Genomic DNA, 20,606 nt, shown 5'->3' on the forward strand with positions numbered 1-20,606 from the left:
AATGTATAACGTTATGGCATAATGGGAACAAAACCTGAAATTTTATAGACGTTGAAAAGTATATTTAAAACGCTGAAAAATAAATGAGGCTAGTGCAAGGAGTTTGTATTTTGGGGTAGTGCTGCCCTCTAGTGACAGTATCAGAGAACTTGTTTCATCTGGTTATCATTTAGTCAGCACAAGTTAATCCAGGCTCATTTTTCCAACCCTAGTTGCACTTCAGAATCACCTGAAAAGCCCATAAAAACCCAGTTCTACAAGTGCAGAGATGCTGTTTGATATATAATGTGTCTTGCATCAGAAGGTTTTAGACAATACTCTGGAGACTCAGGCATGCATCGTGTTAAGAAGTGCCAGTTTAGCCCGAGAAATCAAGTCTTAGTAAAAACAAAGCGTTGGCTCTCAGCTCCAGAGCATTCAGCACAGCCTCTGTTGCTGCTTCTGCACTTCTGTTATTAGGGATACAGCTCCAGCCCCAGTCTTGAGTAACTATTGCTTCCGTGACCATGTATGTGCAACACTCTGCACAAAGATGGGTGCAGAAACATGTATACACACACAATTACAAAAGCCAACTCTTCCTCCACCTCCACACCCTGCATTTCAGCTTCCTGCCAATTTCCAATCAAAACACAGCTTCATTATTAAAATCCAGAGATTCCAAACTGATGCCCACCCTGTTGAGGAGAAAGGGACTGGAAAAATGGAAAGATGGCATTGAAAACAGTGACCCTCCCTCCCTCCTTTTGTCTCTTTCTCTCTCATATGTGTTTCTTATATTCCTGACTAGAATGCAGTTAGAAAACTAAAGGAAGTTTTTTTTTAGGTTTACGGCAACACCTGGCTACTGGATACCACTTAATAGGCACTGTTTAATGAATGAATATATAACTGAATGGAAATATGAATAAACAGGTTCACTGCGAGACAAACTAAGAGAGAACTGAATGTTCATGAATATGTAAGGTTCTTCAATAAAGAACGGGTACCCTCAAGATAAAGGAAGGGAGAGACCTGTTCAATGAAAGGTTAAAAGATAAACATGTATGATCACCAAGCGTGATGTGAGTATGAAAGAGAAAGGACACTTTGTAGAAGCTTTGGATTGTATCGAACCCCAGATACTGCAAGACTGATCTGAGGCATATGAGACATGGCTATATATAAACAAAACTAATTGATTATCTGTGGAATTTTCTGGGGACTCTATTCATTATTTTGATGGTTAGAAAATAAAGGTTAAGACTTAGTTATTTGGCTTTCTTTCCCCACACAAATGGTGTTACTGGGTAACCACATAACTCTCCTTCTGTAGAACAAAAAAATAAATGATAACAGAGTATCAGCCAGCCCCCAGTGAACTAATTGTTTAGACATTTGGCATCAATGTCTTCTATTGAAAACAAGTAGTGATTAAATTAACCAGCTGCCTCTATGTAAGTCCAGGCCACCTCTTACAAATGCACTTGTTGAGAAAAAAGTGAAGTTAATTCTATCAGGCCCCCAAGACCAAGTACCAGTATACAATATCATATACAAATATCAATATACAGAGGACCAAAATATTCTTAAAATATAGTGTAGAGATACAACCAGCACAATCCAGAATTCCATAGGGCAATAAACTACAAGGGAAAGGTAAATAGGAGTAGGAATCTATATATACCAAACTGTCTTAAAAAGACATGCCAATCAAACATAAATTGGACCTTTTCTGGAAATTAATTTAGACATGACAGCTACTACGCAATGGGAACTTGAAAACTTATTGAATATTCAATAGTAATAATTTATGTGTGTAATAACATTGCTCTCTTTTTTAATTTGTCTTTTGAGACAGGGTCCTGCTTTGCAGCCCAGGCTAGCCCTCTGATTTGTCCTCTTTCTGCACGGCCTTCTGAATGCCAGAATCAGGGATACTGATTGGATTAATATTGTTTTCATGTACCAATACAGGCTTTTTCTTTTACAATAAACACTAGAATATTTATAATGAAATAACATATGAGATAGACTTTAAGATAATACAGCTGTTGGGAGTTCGGTGAGTGAAACACTTTAGTTTGACCATGTGTAGTGAATTTTTGTTTGGCTTGAGACAGAGTCTTGTGTATCTTAGGCTAGTTTTGAACTTGCTGTGTAGGCCAGATTGGTCTAAAAACTTGTTTTCCTCTGACTCCAGCTGTTGGATCATATGAAATGGGCTAATATCTTCTTTTTTACTTTTTGTATAGGTTTGAAATGACCCATAATCATGGACCAACAAATGGATCATTAGGATAAGGTTGTTGTTGCCAAGCCTGATAACCTGAATTCGATTCTCAGGACCCATATGGTAGGAGAGAACCTACTTTCTTAGATTGCCCTCCAATGCCCATATACATACCATCACCCACATGTATGCCCTTCTACAACAAACAAATGCAATTTTAAAATAAATTATCCATTATGAAACTTTTTTTTGGGGGGGGGGTGTCGAGACAGGGTTTTGCTGTAGCTTTGGAGCCTGTCCTGGACTAGCTCTGTAGACCAGGCTGGCATCAAACTCACAGAGATCCATCTGCCTCTGCCTCCCACGTGCTGGGATTACAGGCGTGCGCCACCACCGCCCGGCCCATTATGAAACTTAAAAAGAAATATTATCTCATTTTTGTAAGGCTCAGTAGTCGTCCACCACCTCTGGCCCTTACATTTCCCTCCACCTAATTCTACAATGATTCCTGAGCTCTGGGAGGGCGTAGTGCAGTATACATGTTCTATTTAGGGCTGGGTATTCTTCGGTGTCTTATTCGTGCCTTGGCCAAATGCAGGTCTCTGTGTTGATCACCATCTACTGCAAGCAGCTTCTCTGTTGAGAGTTGAGAGATGCCCTAATGTATGGGTACAATGATAAGTCATTTGTAGCGGCTTTAATGTTTTCTTCATTTAGCAGAGTAGTAGTAATAGGTTCTTTCCTAGGACCTATGATCGGTCTACCCATATGTTATTGGCCCAGTAATAGTGTCAGGTCCAGGTTTTATCTTGTGGAGTAGGCTTTAAGTCTAAATAAGATAAAGCAATTGGTTACCCCCAGCACATTTGTGCCATTATCGCACTAATGAGCAGTGGCTTGTAGCTCACAGGGTTCACAGCTGGGTAAGATCAATGGTTACTTTTCTCCTCTGATATCATGAATGGCAACCCTCGGCATCATGAAAGGTAGCCAGCACAGCTGAACATCCCAGGTAAGAATGGATTTGATTTCTCCATAGGTCATATTAACATATGAACTCACAGTGGATATAACAATATACACGGCACCTGTACACGCCCAAGCCAAACCAAATCCTATCATGGAGAGGGGAGCTGGGCACAAAGTTCCACCCCTAGCTAGGGAGCTGTTGGTAATTCTTAGTGACTGGGAAAGAAAGGGTGAATTTCCTCTAAGAAGGTGCCCCCTGGTAAGTCACCATACTCCAGTGGAAGGCCACACATACAAGAATATTTGGCCAGCATAAATTGGCCTTGATGGGGAAAGAAAATAAAAGTAAAAAGGATACTAAGTTGGGTAGGAAGCAAAGAGGTTGAGTGGATTTAGGAAGAGTTGGGGGAAGCAAAGAGGTGAGTGGATTTGGGAAGAGTTGGGGGATGAAGGCTGAATATGATCAATACAAACTGTAATTTTTTAAAATTAGTAAGAATACACACACATACACACACACACAAATATGTATGTATGTGTGCTCTGTCAGTAGGATGGGAAGGAGATATTGGATACTGTGGAGGATTTTATTATGAAATTTTTATACATGAAGAACAAAGGAGGGCATGTTGCTAGGCATTGCACTTGTCCATGACGTTCTGAATGGTCCTGTTTTTGGCTACAGAAGCCAGCATGTCTAGAGTAGTTCAGTTTGCCCAAAGGAAGGCTGGAGACTGCCACTCTCTATATGGCATGAGGAGACAGGGAGGAGGGGAAGAGGCTGCCAAGTGCAGCTGCATTAGCCCCTGAGAAGGCTTTCATCTTGTTTCCAGGCATACCTGACACCATTCCTACCCAGAAGATTGCTCCACCTGGGACCTGCGCCTTCTATGAAAGACGAGTCATGGTTCTTTAAAAATTGAAGATCATAAACTGTTGGGAGTACGTATGTTGACTTTGTGGTCCACATCCCATCAAAATGGTGTTTCTGTTTCCGAGCAAACTGTTTAAATCACAGAGAAGTGAATGGCTGATTTGTTTTATAAACCTGATAACCAACTCTTGTAGAGCCAGTAGAGGGAGCACTGAGCACGAATTTGTCTATCCAGAGGAGGACCAAGTTACAGTCAGCAGACAGCTTTTAGAAACTGTCTCTTTAAGGGCTTGACGGCTTCTTCACCCTTGTTTTATAGACCCTGTACTTGTGCATTGATGAGAGTGTTATAAGAAGGCCCTACTTCATCCGCATCCACATCCACATCTCTTAGTGATACAAAGGTTCTTAAGATAAGTTGGGGCCAGAAGACATGAAATTAGGATTCTCTTTCTAGTGATTTTTAATTCCCCCTTCCTTTTTAATTTTCATCTCATCTTCCCGCATCGTCTAACTCCCAATACTTCTTTCTTCTTTATGATTATTTCCTCGTAGCTTTGCCAAAAGTAGGATTAAGAATCAGCAGTCTACATCGTGTCGAGCCTGATTTAGATAAACACAAATTCATGAGCTGGGAAATACCCTCTGCTCTTTCCAACTGAGCTGGCTGAGGACACAGACAGGTCTTACAGACTCTCCCAGAGGATGTCCAGGACAAGCGGGCTTCCACATCCGCTTAGTAGCGAAGCATATGGGGGCTTTTGGATTGGTGCTCGGGGGCAATTAGCAGGGCGAGGCAGGCTGAGGCACTTCGAGTTTTTTCTACATGCTGCCTTTGAAAATGAACCAATCCATAAAAACAAAGGCTTAAAGGGACCTCAGGAACAGCTGATCCACTTTGGCCTAGTTGGTAACACTCTAAGAACACTCCAGCCCAGCTGGATCAAATGCTCATTCTATAAAAAGCAAGGGAGACCGTCACCAGCTTAGCTACCTCGGGGACAGTGAGTGACCATCCTGGGCATCAGCTGCTTTGCCATCTGACTGTTCTGCAGATCACAAGGAGAAAACTTGAGTCAATATGCCCCACTGAAATTACCTTACTGTTATCATTTGGTGCAATCTATGTTCATCTTCAGAGTCCTTCTTGTAGAGAGAAACTCCCTTGCATAGGAAAAACTGAATTTTAGGTTGCTCTTGTTACATTTTTTTTTTTTTTTTTTTTTTTTTTTTTTTTTTGGTTTTTCGAGACAGGGTTTCTCTGTGTAGCTTTGCGCCTTTCCTGGAGCTCACTTGGTAGCCCAGGCTGGCCTCGAACTCACGGAGATCCGCCTGCCTCTGCCTCCCGAGTGCTGGGATTAAAGGCGTGCGCCACCACCGCCCGGCGCTCTTGTTACATTTTAACATGTGTTGCAGTGATCCCAATATATCATAAAACTGTGGTTATGGAGGAAAGCAAGAGATGCTAAAAGGGTCCAGCGAGGAGTTTATGAACCAACTCCAACAGCATCATGTAGGAATACGTTAAAATTACATTTTTTTTTGTCTAAGATTCCTGATGCTAGAATAATTTAAAAATTAAAAGCACTGGATGCATATTTCATGGAGTAGTTACACACATATTAATTTCAATGCAAATATTTTTTTTTACTTTTTTTTTTTTCTCAGACAGGGTTTCTCTGTGTAGCTTTGCGCCTTTCCTGGATCTCACTCAGTAGACCAGGCTGGCTTCGAACTCACAGAGATCCACCTGGCTCTGCCTCCCGAATGCTGGGATTAAAGGCGTGCGCCACCATCGCCCAGCTCAATGCAAATATTATTGTCTTCATTTTATATTACTAGCATACAACCACCTGTCTGATGTGGCAGCTATCAAATCACACAATAATAGACTTGCTGTTTGGAAACTTAGGAAGGAACAAGACTCTCAGGGACCCTCTCCATCATGTGAACTTATTAATAATGGTGCTTATATCTGCAGCATCATATTAATTAACATTTGCATTTATTGCAACAGGTGATTTAATTTGTGGAATCCAAATGTCTATTTAAATTATGAAGTAATGCTGGCTGCTGGTATGTGGGTTCTTGAGCTGAGCACACTCTCATGCTCAATGCAATGAGATAACTCAGTTTCTCATCATGTTTCGCTTTTCATTTATTCTATTGTTATCAATGATATAGCATGTACAATGATATTTAATCTTAATTTAGCATGGGGTTTGCTTTTTCTTTCATCAAGACATAAATCAGGTTTGGAAGTTTTTTTCAATACCAGAGCACTTGCTTAGCATGCACAAGGACTTGGGTTTGATACTAGTGTGTGTGTGTGTTGGGGCGGGGAGAATATAAACCATGAAGTTAGCTGAAAACATCAACATCTCATGATTAGAAATTTTTGAATAGAAATTGAACATCTATGTGATTAGACTAACTTTATATTCTAAATGTTTTAAAGATGTTTATTAAAGTAACAGTAGAATTCCATAAAATTATATAAACCATTATAATACACTTATAAAAACCAATATTGAGAAAGATCAAAATTGATAAAGTTTCATTTATCTTGAAGGTAGCAGAAAAAGGGGACAGTGAAAATATCTTGAAGATAGCAGAAAAAAATGAAAATATATTCCAGTGGGAATGACCACTAGCCCCTTTTCAGCAAGGAAAGCACTTGAAGTTTCTCTCCATGCTTCTCCTCATCTGAGTACTCTGAACATGGAGCCATATTTTATCAGATTACATCCTCAGTACATACACAGACAGCCCCTAAAGATGCTCTAGGATTGCTTGCCTTCTAAGTCACTAAGTAAAGGAAACAATTCAATTCAGATACCCATGGAGCACCTACCATAAACCAAGACCACCACCACACACACACACACACACACACACACACACACACCATGCAAGAGTTATGACAGCAAAGAAAAAAGGCCTTGTTCAAAGAGGGGTTGGAGGAGGCAGACTCTAAATGTGAGAACAGATAATGAATAATTTCTGGGAGGTCTAATTTCTAAAATAAATAAAACCAAGAGAGAACTCTAAAGAGGATGGGTCCAGTTATTAGTGAAATTGCGAGAAAGAGCTCCCATCTGGGGACCCTAGAGGAGTATTTAGGAAGCTGATGGAGAACTCCAAGAGCATCTGTGAGGGTCAGTGGAGTACATGAGAAGGACCATTCAGAAGAGCAACTGGGAGCCTGTGGTGTAGAGGTGGGGCAGAGAGGCAGATAGCGGTCCTGAGAGAGGAGGAGAAGAGAAAAGGAGGTAGACAATGTCCTCATTTGGTGTCTTTGTTGCAGATAGATACAGGGTGTCATTTTATAGTAACCGGCTTGATTAGGACTCTTGGATGTCCTACTGCCCCCCCCCCCCCGCGGCCCTCCCCCCCCCCCCCCCCCCCCCCCCCCGCCCACACATACCTCCTGAGTGCTAGGATTGAAGGAGCAAATCACCATGCCTGGTCATTCACCATCATTCCTATCCAGGTATCGAGATTTTGTTTTTATTTTATACTTACAGTTCATGAAGTAGGTATCCAAAACATTTATTTTCCTTATTTTACAAAGAAAGAAACTCAAGACAAAGTAGCCAGTTGAAATTAAATGAAAGCAAGCAGATCAAATTGCCAAAGACCACTGAGGACATTAATGTCCTCACACCATCAATCTTTAGTAAGAAGGGAAATAGATGTCTGTGTCTTGCATAGGACTGGAGAACTGATCAACTACAGCAACCCTTGGTCAAAGGCACATCTTTGTCCTAATGTAAGGACAGATGTGTAACACGGTCCAAGGGACAGACAGACAGACACTGTTTTCTCCATTTTTCAATTTCTAGGAACACTGCAGATATATAGCATGTGGTGCCAGAGAAGCAGCTGCAGGACTTAGCATAGGAGAGGAAGAACCTAGGACAGCTTCACTGAAAACAACTGCATCAGTGACTCCATCAGTCCATTTCATAAACATTGCTAGACCGCCCCCCCCCCCCCCATCGCTGATGAATAAGCTGGAAATGGGGACACTGACAGGGAGATCTGGAAAAAGTGGGTTTCTGATTTTGCAGATCCTTTAGAGCACCTTGCTGAATGTGGTGAACCCCTTCAATAGGGCTTATTTTATAAGGAAAAAACGGTCATGTGAAAGGAACCCAGGTGCCAGCAAACAAAGAAGCTTGGTTTCTCTCAGGATCTGAACAGTGTTTCTGCAGCTTTAGGACCCTGGTTTATTGAGGACGATGGATGTGTAGACTGTAAATCAGGGCAACAATAAATACTGTCTGGAGCAGGGCTGTGGGAGTCTAATGAGACTCAGGAAGAACATTGGTTCTTGTGCCTTTTCCAGGAAAGAGCAACTAATTTAGGCTGAGCACTCAGTGAAATGGAGGCTTTTTTTTTTTTTTCCTTTGAGAGACTTTTAGCTCTCTGTCCCCGATAAGTCTAATGCTGTGCTTGAAAGCAACCTATAGACTGATGGCGGAAAGTCTCTCTCACCTTTGCCTCCATTTGCTCTGTTAAGGACTTCCTTTCAGGTAGATACTAACATGGCCAGCCTGAAATGCTAAGTGATGTTTGACCCTTGCTACTTTCTTATTGGCATTTGATTTTGGCTGTAAGCAGATATTTTTTTTTTCATCTCAGTGAGAACTGATTGGTACTTAGGCTTCACTTAATGCAGTAGTAAAAGATTTAAAAGAAGTGTTACATGATTGCTACAGTGTATTTTCAGATACTAAAATTGGAACAAAGTGGAATAAGGGCCAGGTGGCAGTCGCTACAAACTGTGCTAATGGCTCCATCAACAGATGTTTAATGTACTTAGAGCTATCCTCCACATCCTACTGTTGCTAACACATTTCCTCCCATACCTCCTCTCAACACAAAAATTTTGAGAGGAAAGGAAACATTAATAACCCCAAAGTGTTTAATTTTAGGGGATATTTAAATCTTAATAGTGGTCATAGGTGACCTATGCAAGCACTGGATGGCTTATTACAGGCTTCAATAATTTTGTTGCCATCATTAGTAAAAGTTGTTCACCAAGAGAAGGCTTAAAATGTGCTCATGGTCTCCTTTATTTACCTTTGGACTGAATACGGCTTTGGAAACATTTTTTCAAAGGAACAAAATACATTGATGCCTTACAGAGATGCTTTAGTCTTGGATGCAGACAAGATCCACGGACTGCATCACTGTTCACCTAAAGAATACTGGTTTGCCAGTAAGAAATCTTAAGCTCTGGATAGTTTCAGAATCTACAGTTGATTGACCAGGATGTGATAGATTAACTTGTGCACAGTGAGGCAGGTTTTGTTTGTTTTTGTTTTGTTTTGTTTTGTTTTTTAGTACAGAGGAGGGAAGGATGTAGCTAGAGTTTTCCTGCCTGGCCCACAGTCAGGACAAATCTCTGTCACCCACCAGTCCCACAGCTGCTCAGACCCAACCAAGTAAACACAGAGACTTATATTGCTTACAAACTGTATGGCCATGGCAGGCTTCTTGCTAACTCTCCTTATATCTTAAATTAACCCATTTCTATTCATCTATACCTTGCCACGTGGCTTGTGGCTTACCGGCATCTTCATATGCTGCTTGTCATGGCGGTGGCTGGCAGTGACTCCCCCCCACCTTCCTGTTCTCTCTATTCTCCTCTCTATTAGTCCCACCTATACTTCCTGCCTGGCCACTGGCCAATCAGTGTTTTATTTATTGACCAATCAGAGCAATTTGACATACAGACCATCTCCCAGTAGAAGGACAAAGTGGTGAAGCCCCCTGGGAATAGCACTTCCTCTAATGAATACATTTGGGACCTTTATTGTTATGACGCTTCAGTCTTTACATGGCTAGATGACAGAGAAAAGGAGCCTGGAGAGACAAGCTGCAGAACAGAAAGAGAAAATATACACAAGTTGGATGGTTTTGGAACGCAGTGGCTGTGGCCCTCTAGGGTGTCTTAAGTCAACTGCCAGGGCAGCTCATGAGAGGAGCTTCCTGCTCAGCTAGCTCTATGGGAAGATTGAAATAGTCATTTTTTTTTTCATTCAATTTCTCTATTATCCATCATTTTTGGATTTAAAGATCCTTTCAAATTTTTAAGATGTTTTCTAATGTGGAATAAGAAACATATATAGAGGAAATGCACAGATCCATGAAAGTCATGATATAGTCCTACTTGTATATTGTCCCTTGATGAACTATTGTCTGGTTTATGTTTCAGATTTTATTTATTGAGATTGAAATGTAAGACAATTGATTGAAAAATGAACATGAGGAGGTGAAAGACAGCTTCAATCAAAGCTACAAAACATACATTTTCTACGCCAAGCCTTGTTAGTGATCAACAACAACCAGAGAGTGAGTAACTTCACCTCTAAAGCTAGAGTGAGGTAGAAGCTGCATATGATGGCTGACAGGGCTTTGGAAAGGACACAGGGGCTTTCTCCATTGCGTAAGGCTCAAAGTCCCTTAGCGTGTGTGGTCATCCTTGGAATAGCATGCTTTTGATTATCCAATCTAAGTCATATAAGAGACATTCTCTGACTTTAAAGGGCTTGATTCATATTATACTTGACAGATGGACTCACTCACTTCTTTTTATAGTTGAAGACAAAAGGCAAGAAGCCCAAATCGTTGGTCAATAAGAATCAAAATTTGTCGGAATTCTACTTCTATCTAGTAACAATAATTATGTTAAAAACATTCATTTTCAGCCACTCTGGAAGTCACCAGGGAGAGTTCTCAAGAAGCTAAAATAAATTTATCATATGACCCAGATACATTTGACATACTATTCCACAGGTGCTTGCCCAGCCATGTTCATTGTTGCTCTATTCATAATACCTAGGATATAGAAACATACTAAATATCCTTTAGCTGATGGATGGGTAATGAAACTGCAGTATTATACACTATGGAATACTATTCATCTGCAAAAAAAAATGAAATCATGAACTTTACAGACAAATGAATGGAATTAGAAAATGTTATACTGAGTGAGGTAACTCAGACCCAGAAAAACAAAAACCACATGCTCTCCCTCTCATTTGTGGTTCCTAGTTCCAAACTGTTAAATATGAGTATATAAAGTAGGGTAACCACAGAAACTAGAGAAGTAAAATGATTCCATTTGGGTGAGGATACAAGTGATTTGAAAGGGGGAATGGGCAGGGCTTTAGTTGGCATGGAAGAGGGATGTTAATACAGAATGAGAGGGAGAGAAGAGGGTAAAATAACACTAAGGATGTCTAGGAAAGCCATAAGGAGCCATTTTATTATTTATTTACCAAAATTACATATACGGCATAGAAATCTATGAGTATACATAAACACATATAGTTCAAATGAAGTTCTCCAGTTTGGACTGACAATACTCTCCACAAGAGCCATGAATTATCTTACAGAGAGAGAGAGAGAGAGAGAGAGAGAGAGAGAGAGAGAGAGAGAGAGAGAGAGAGAGCCAAAGAGACTCCCCAAACAGTACAAGCTATTGTTACCTCCCAGAGGTTGGAGACACCATGCTCTTCAAACACAAAACTCAAAGGATCTTGAGGTGCCCAGCTCCAACTGATATATCTACAACATAACTGCTGCTCTGAAGGCTCACTGAACATCACAGAAGGGGGGGGGGGCGCAGAACAAAGGGCAGAGGACCAGGAAAGCTGCTGTGAGATTGTTTCCTGGAAATGACAAAAAACCCTCACAATGACACCTCAACAATATGGCTGCCCAAAGAAGACCTGAGGAAGTATAAGAGCAGTAGCCGTGCTAACATGGAAGGGGAAAATCTCATGGGGCTCCACTCATAGATGGAGAGCTACAGACCACTCAACAATGAGGAAAGTCAGATAAATGGTCCTCCCCAGGGGTTAGGCACCTAATTGGTTATCCAATACCAAGTGGTCATCCCTGAAATCATATACATACAAGTAATGTATGGAAAAAGTGGGGAGATTGGAGGAAGTAAAGGGAAGAGGGAAAGTGATGCAATTAAATTTTAATTAAAATAATAAAATGCTATACATATGATTTAAATATAATAAGTTAACTAATAACTGAGTTTTAGAAGAAAAACAGCATCTTAGCACAAAATCACAGATGAAAAATTTCCATAGCACTCAGAAATGCAAAAAATATTTTGTGTCTTCTCTGAAGATGTGTGGACTTCCAGTATACCTCTATAATGAAGAAGACAGTGAAGTAAAAGATGAAGATTCCATAGAGAGGACGTCATTAAAATGAGATTTTTAAGTGGATGCAAATAAAAACACAAAGGAATAAATCATCATGACAATGGTGTAAAAATAAGGGGAAACAAATGGTATAAATAATAAGGGGAAACAAATGACCTTTGTTTCCCACTAGTATCAGCTCTCTCTCTCTCTCTCTCTCTCTCTCTCTCTCTCTCTCTCTCTCTCTCTCTCTGTGTGTGTGTGTGTGTGTGTGTGTGTGTGTGTGTGTGTGTGTGTTGCAATACTGGTCAAAGATTTAAAGAGAGATGTAAAAATAAATCCTCTTTTGAAACTCAGAACTCCTTATTCAGTGTGAGTTTTAATACATGAGGAGGAATATAATTTTCAAGAAATTGAAAATGACAATGGTACTGATTATAAGGTTGGTTCTTTAGAATAGTGTTGAAAATTTAAAAGAAAAAAAGGCTAAAAGCATTCCTTTTCATTTTAACACTTTTTAAAGATTTTGTGTGGTGATATATTGTGTAACCTAATAAAATTTACCTGAAGATCAGAGAACAGAACAAGCCACTAGATTAAATATAGAGGCCAGGCAGCAGTGGCACATTCCTTTAATCCTAGCACTCGGAAGGCAAAGATCCGTCTAAATCTCTGTGAGTTCAAAGCCACCCCGGATTGCATGAGATTGATTCAGTTTAGGAGAGAAACAGAGCCAGGCAGTGGTGGCATACACCTTTAATCCCAGCACTTGAGATCTCATACCTTTGCTTGGGAAGCACACATGCCTTTAATCCCAGCACAAAGAAGGAAGTGATATGGCTCTTAGAGAGAGGTATATAAGGCGTGAGGAGACAGGAACTGAAAGCTTTTCAGGCTGAGGAGTTCTAAAGGTATACATGGCAGGGGCTTGTTCCTTTGCCGCTCTGATCTTTTCAGCACTTACTCCAATATCTAGCTCTCGGTTTTTTATTATAAGATCTTTAGAAATTTGAGCAACAATTTTGTTTTTATTTCTGAAATTACGTATATGTGTGCATGTGAAAGTGTTTTTGTGCCCATGAGTGTAGTGCTTGCTGAGTCCAGAAGATAGCGTTGGGTCCCCTTGCACTGGAGATACAGGTGGTTGTGAGTCCACTGATGTGGGTGCTGGAAACCAAACCTCGGTCCTCTACAAGAACAGTGCTTACTCAACCAACTGAGCCTTCTTTCCAGCCTCCTGGCTAGTTTGGCTTGTCAATTTGACAAAGCCTAGAGTCATCTGAAAAGAGGAACTTCATTTGAAGAATTCCCTTGCCAATTAGCAAGCAGAATTTCTACATGGTTCCTGGCTTCAGGTCTTATTTTCTCTTTTTATTTATATTTTCCTGGTTATGCTATCAGTATAAAATATAGAAAAATATAAAGAGAAAAGCCTAAAAGTGTCTCATTTCTTCTACCATAATAATAGTCATTTGTATTTGGTATATTTCTTTTCAGTGTATGTATTTTTTAACTGTATCATACCTTGTAAATGATATATCTTCCATTTGCCAAATACTAATTTCCACAAATATTTTCTCATGAAATAAAATAGTCCTTAAATTAATTGGCCCCAAGTCAAGTGTTATGGGGCATACCTTCAATCATAGAACAGAGGCAGGCAGGTATCTGTGAGTTCAAGGCCAGCCTGGTCTACAAAGCAAATTCCTGGCCATCCAGGGGTGTGCAGTGAGACCCTGTCTTTAAAAAAAATTGACTTAAGTATAGCTCATAATACTTCATTGTTGGATGAAACAATTTCCTCATTGTTATACATTATATTACTTGGATAATCCTATGGATATGTGCAATTAGAAATAATAGACATTGTTCACATGTCAGTATGCGTAGATTTTGAATCTATAAATAAGGATTGGTAGAAAACAATAAAAATATACCATTAAACCATTGAAACATAATTATGATAATTTTGTGGTAGTAAAGATCAAACCAAGAGCTTTCCATGTTCTAGGTAAGTGTTATACCATGGAGTCAGATCCCCACTTCCCTAATGCCATTCATATAAATGAAATTGTACTCACACAAAGCAACTCACACAGTCCAAGAACATAAAAACAGGATGCTGCCCAAACAGTCCATGGTACAGCTTTGGCTGCATTCCTTAAAGGTGAGCATATTACCTATATTTTGCCATAAGTGTCCCACACCTAGGAATGCATCTAACAGAAATAGGAATACACTTGCCAAGAGGTGAGTCAGAACCAACCTCAGTGGTGAGAACAAAGCTAACAGCAAATGGGGAGAAATTGTGATGTCCTCACCCAATGAGATAGGTACACAGCAGCAAGAATGGACTGTTCTCATTGCACAAAACCATGGCCAGCGTTACTTTTAGTTCCCCTACAGAACTAGATGGTGAGTTGTTGAAGACATCACACACTTTGGATGCAGGCCACAGAGAAATCAAGTGTGAACTGAGCTGCAAGCTTCCTGTTCACCAGTATCCATAGTGCTGGAAGCTCCTGTGCAGGTTGCTGGGGAAGAAACTTTATTAATGTAATGATGAAGTGATGGGAACAGGTTACCATTGAATGCCCAGGACTAAATGGGACACCTATACAGCCCCCTTCAAGGCCCAGGGGACATCAGGAAAGAGATGGTGGCAAGATTGTGAAAGCCAGAGGAGAGTGCTTTGAAATGCTGGCTTCTAAACAAGGCATGGCTGTGGCCAGCATGAGCACTCAGTATCTGTGGCTATCTGCATAAGACCCACAGAAGATGGGGCCCTTCAGTATTCCATTGTGGAGGGGTGCAGGAGCTCATGAGACCCCCTGTGGAGCAGCTGTAAGTACCTGATGGCTGCCAGGAAAGGGGAAGTTACTTTTTTCAGTGGTAAAGTCATTGATAAGTTTTCCTTGATCCAGTAAGTGGCAACTCAGTCACACACACACACACACACACACACAAATAGGAGAGGGACTAGTTGGGAAGAAGAGGGTTAGCAAGAGGGGGAGGAGCTATGAGAGGGTGATTGGGTGAATATGATCACAATACATTATATATATATATATATATATATATATATATATATATATATAATTGCAAAACAGAAAAAATATCCAGAGTTCAAAAGAAAGAAGTTGAGCTGGGAAGCCAGACACTTTAGTATAGTTCAATTTAAATCATGTATAAATAAGCAAAAACTATTCTTCATAAAGTCAGGTAGTAGTTGCTATGCACTGATAATGACTAGTGGGAGTGGAATATTTTAGGGTTTTGGGGTGATGGCGACTTCTGACCCCAAGGCTGGCTGCACGAAGTATATTCATTTGTAAAAAGTCATTATGCGATATGCTTACGGTAAGTGTCATTGTTTTTATCTATACTGTTGTTCAGTGCAATGATATATTAGAATGGTGGCCAGCAGAGAAGGCTTCGGACTGAAAAAGATAAAATCAAGTACATGAATGAATTTCAAAGGTATGATTTTCAAGAGTTTGCCAAGGAAGAATAGCATAATTTTTCTCAGTACAATTTGAGATTTAAGAAAATAAAACAATTTGCCTATGTGTTAGGAAGTTCTAGAAAACGTGGCACAAAATAAAACTAGGTAAGCAATTTTATACAAGTCATCATTAAGTATATAGATAATTACATATTAATATTTCTCTAAAATTTATGTTAATATGATGACGATAATACAAATATTTTCTTACTTTGATGTTTTAGTATGTTTTAAAAACCCATATTTTCTTACATTTAGCTTTGGAAGATAGGTTTTGTTGGCCTTTATTTTTTTCCACATTTAAACTCAGTACCCAAATCTCCACATAACTGTAGCCACTTCCACCTGTAAAGAGCCGTTCTCCTTCCAGAACTAAGCAGATTAGAAATTGCAAAGCGCTTCTGAGTTTAATTCCCCATCGAGTCGTTAGGAGAGTTGCTTTGGGTTATCCTGGTGACATTTATTAAGATCAGAAAGCCCAGAGATAAGACGATCAGAAATGTTTGTTTTACTTAACTACGCAGACCCTTCCACACCTGCTCAGCCCAGTGACCCAAACTATCTTCTAATTGCCATGTCAAATGTTCAGCAGCTAGGAGGTAAGAATATACGTACTACCCTAAGGAAAGTGCATGTATTTTACATTAATTTTCATGCATGGTTTACTGAGTGAATAAAACTGAAAAACACATTTGGTAAATCAGCATATTGAAGTACAGGAACATTTTCATCAAATGTACTATAAATAAAATTAATTAAAATTATCTAAATTAATTTTTAGACATTTAATCTTTAACTTTAATTTTTAAAATCCTACCATCTCTTCTGCTTTGGAAAAATATACTACTTAGGAGGAGAATAAACTTAGTCCCTTCTTGTATGATTTAAAAATTAAAAACATTTTTCAATTGCTTAGCAATCAAATGACTTACCAACATTTGAATTTCTTTTGAGTTTTAAGAGGAAGAGGGCAAGTTAATTTCTGAACAGGATTTACTCACATATGATGTCCCTTTTTGAAGAACTATACATTTGTCCCTGTGACAAACTCCCTTTATGCACATCCTAGAATTTTTCCAACCATTTTTCTAAAACCCAAACTTGCCTCCTGTGTTAGCTCCAGCAGACATCATTAGAATTGTGTTTATGTGCATGTAGCATGGTGAAATACGTATACACACACATATATTTCTCCTGCCTGAGGTTACTCAGCAAACAGGAGCCCACAAGCGTGTGCTCTCTAGTTTACTGGGGCCCCATGAAAAGCCCACTACACTCACTAGGCACAGCTCTGGTTAAACATTGTCCTAGCGTTTGCTCTGTGCCGTCTGTTGTTTTTACGCTGAAGCTCAGCCCAGGTTGGAGGCAGTATTGACTTTGTAATTAAACCATTTTACCTTCAGAATTTTGTAATCACTGCATTTAAAACCATCTGTTGTGGTGAGAAGGTAAACTCTTCCCCACCTCAAGGTACAAAGAAAAAAAAAAATACAGTGACCTTATTTTTAACTCCAGAGTCCCATTTATAGGGCCCTATTTTCCTAATGGAACCAGGAGGTGAAGGAAGAGGAGAAATAATTCTCCCCAGGAGATGAAGGGGGGGGGCTGTCATAGAATTAAAATTAACTGCAGGTGCAAGTTTCTTGTCACCAGCAGCTCCTGTTCAAAGATACTACCTTCCCTCCCGTGTGTGCTAACTTAGCATTAGTTTATTAAAGAGGGAGTGTGATATTAAAGGCAGGTTTGGATGCTCCTCAGTGTTAGAACCGTTTCTTGCATATGTTCTGTGGCCTCAAGAATCTAACAGGGTGTTTTATCCACAGATACTTGTAATAGTGAGTTAGTGAGTTTTCCAGGAAAGAAGGAAGTATTTCTGGAGGAAAATTCGTGCTTTATGACAAACATTGGCTTGGTATTGATAGTTGGCGGGGCCCTGCCTCGGATCCCAGAAACAAGCATCAAGTGAAAGGTGAGTAAACTCACATCCCCCCACGCTCTGAAGGAGAGAATGAGTGGTCACATCCCCCTCCAGCCTTCAGGAGCTGCAGTAAGGAGACTGGGCCCCGTACCTGCTGCTTCCCTCAGGAGCCACGTAACCTACAAAAACCTGAGACTCTGTCATCAATGAAACACTGGAAATGAAAGCACGTGCGTTCTGAGGTTGTTTGATGTCTTCATAAAATAACATCTCGAGGTATCTGGTAGAGTTAGGAAGCAAAATGAGCAATCTAGTTTATTGCAATCAGTGCATCCACCTGAAGACACTTGAGCATTTATCCTTAAGCCCCAATGTGGTTCTTTAATAAAAACTAATTGATATGTAATTGAAATTGATCCTTAAAAAGCAATTTGTAGTTCTGACATGTATTCTATATGTCTATTTCAGATAGAAAAAAATTAAGAAAATAATTGCCAATGATGAATGATATGAATGATGATCAGTCTCTCTCTCTCTCTCTCTCTCTCTCTCTCTCTCTCTCTCTCTCTCCCTCCGTCCCTCCCTCCCTCCGTCCCTCCCGCCTTCCCTCTTCCTTCCCCTCCCTCTATCAAATAATTTGAAGACTTTCAGTAAAGGTCACATCAGATATTCTGCCTACACAGTTCATACAAGCCAACAATGGCTGACTGTAGCACGGGTATCAGGGTGAGGAGAGACGAGAGTAGGTAGCAACAGGCCACAAATCCAGTTCTCGGCGGAACCACAAAACTTCAGAAGGCATGCTTTAATCTCAAGGGGCCTAGTTGTAACTCCAGCCGCGGCTTCTTACTGGATAAGTAAGTGTGCAGGTTCCTCATTTGTAAAATGGAGAGGACGGTAGATCCAGGCTCCTGAGGCCGCTGAGGGAAGGCATAAAGTGCAGCTCCCAGGTACACGGCAGACGTTAGGTGGGTTTCCACGTCCAGTGCACTACTGATGTGAGCACATGAGCTTCTTGTTCCTATTTTATAAATTCGCATTTTATGAATTTTAATTATGTCTGTGGAGTGCATGTCTGTGCTCATGAGTGCAGGGGCCTGCGGAGGGCAGACTCAGCAGATACTCCAGGGGTGGGAGTCCCAGTTTTAGTAAGCCATATTCAAGTGGGCACACACACATATGCAAATTAAAATTAAAACAAATCTTTTTTTCTCTTTTTTATTATTAAGAATTTTTTAATTCATTTTACATGCTAATCACAGTTCCCCCTCTTCCCTCCTCCGGCCCCTCTAGCCTCCCTCCTCCCCTCCCCTGGAAACCAACCCCTCATTCCCTCCTACAAGAAGGTAAGGCCTCCTATGGGGAGTCTGCAGAGCCTGGTACATTCAGTTGAGGCAGGTCCAAGCCCCTCCCCTTGCCTCAACGCTGTGCAAGGTGACCCACCAAAAGTAGTGGGCTCCAAAAAGTCAGCTCATGCACCAGGGATGGATCCTGATCCCACTGCCAGGGACCCCTTAAGCAGATCAAGCTACACAACTGTCTTGTTTATGCAGAGGCCTAGTCCAGTCCCGTGAAGGCTCCACAGCCATTGGTCTAAATTTCATGAGTGCCCACTAGTAAAACAAACCTTTAAAGACAGGCAAAAATTTCATAAAATTTGGTTCTACTTATATTTAAGGGGAAAAAAGATTTAATTTTATTTTGATTTGGTAATATGAACTCATAGTTATTATAATAATTCTAAAACTTATTGAAAGTATATAAACCCATAATAGTGCAGGAACATGCTGGAAAATGTATGAATCAAAACCTACAGAACCATGTTAAGAGCCCTAGGAAAGGAAGGGCGAAGGACTGGAGACTTGTCAATGCCTGGATTCCTATCGGGCGCAGAATAAAAACTTCTTGTTCACAGAACATAATCAGTTCAGAAAAGCAATTCTTTCTAGAACACTGAATATCACTGGGACTGCTTGTATCTTTAACATCATCTGGTTTACAATCCCCATGAGCTAAGATGGTCCCTAAGGTATACCCATGCTTATGAACCTGCTCCTAGCATCCTATCTAGGTGTCCCTCCAAAAGTGATACGTCATTGGTGCGTGTGTTCTTGACAAACTGCTTCATAGACCAACTGCTTCTCCTGAGTCTTGGAAGGTGTGGGGTAAAAGTCCCTAAAATAGCTTTGTAGGGAAAACTATGTGGTCAACACAATTCATCGTGAAAAGATCTTGTTATTCCTTGGGGATTTTTATTTGTTTCTCTAGGATTTGTGTGAGCCTGTTAAAAATATCCTATCATTAGTCTTTGTCCTGTTCCGATGCTTTTCCCGCTCTTATCAGCCCATTTGAAATGAAGGCGATCAGATCAGGGAGCACGGGAACCCATCAGGTGGGCCGCCGCTGCCCGATGTTCTCCACAGCCTGTCTTCGTCTTGCCAGGAGCCTTGCTCACAGAGCCTGGCTTTGATCTGACCTGACTCTGTTTGACAAAGCCGGTTGCGGATGCTCTTCGTGGAGACAGCGATTTCAGACAATGCCGTGCTGAAGAGACGCTATCTTCTACCGTGTGTACGTGGACAGCTATCTACTCCAGACACACTCGTTCCTAGGAGTCCTAAAAATGGGGTGACTGTGGAATGGAAGGCATCTACTTACCTGAGTTACAACAGCCCTCTTAAGGCAGACCAAATTTAGCAGCAACCACTGAGTGACAGTTGTATACAGTGAAATATGAGAGTCACACTGGAGGGATTATTAGCTCTTGAGGCTGTTGCTGAACTCGGCTGAGCAGCTAAAACAAAACAAAACAAAACAAAACAAAAAAACCTGTGCTCTGTCTTCTGCCAGAACACCCCCAGCTGTTGACAGTGAGCAGGAATACAGTACATGGTTTAAAGTGAAGTTACAGGGATGGGATCTGAGTCCTGAAATCCCATTCTGACCTTTGC

The 20,606-nt window shown here is 40.6% G+C and overlaps 1 non-coding gene across 1 annotated transcript; it reads left to right on the forward strand.

Moving 5' to 3' along the window:
• The first annotated feature begins 12,508 nt into the window (after positions 1–12,508).
• LOC114696890 lies at positions 12,509–12,633 on the forward strand. Its single transcript, XR_003735077.1, has one exon. It is a non-coding gene; the product is annotated as a small nucleolar RNA SNORA40 (small nucleolar RNA).
• The last annotated feature ends 7,973 nt before the right edge of the window (positions 12,634–20,606 follow it).

The sequence above is a fragment of the Peromyscus leucopus genome, unplaced genomic scaffold (assembly GCF_004664715.2).
Source record: "Peromyscus leucopus breed LL Stock unplaced genomic scaffold, UCI_PerLeu_2.1 scaffold_328, whole genome shotgun sequence".
Lineage (NCBI taxonomy): Eukaryota > Metazoa > Chordata > Mammalia > Rodentia > Cricetidae > Peromyscus > Peromyscus leucopus.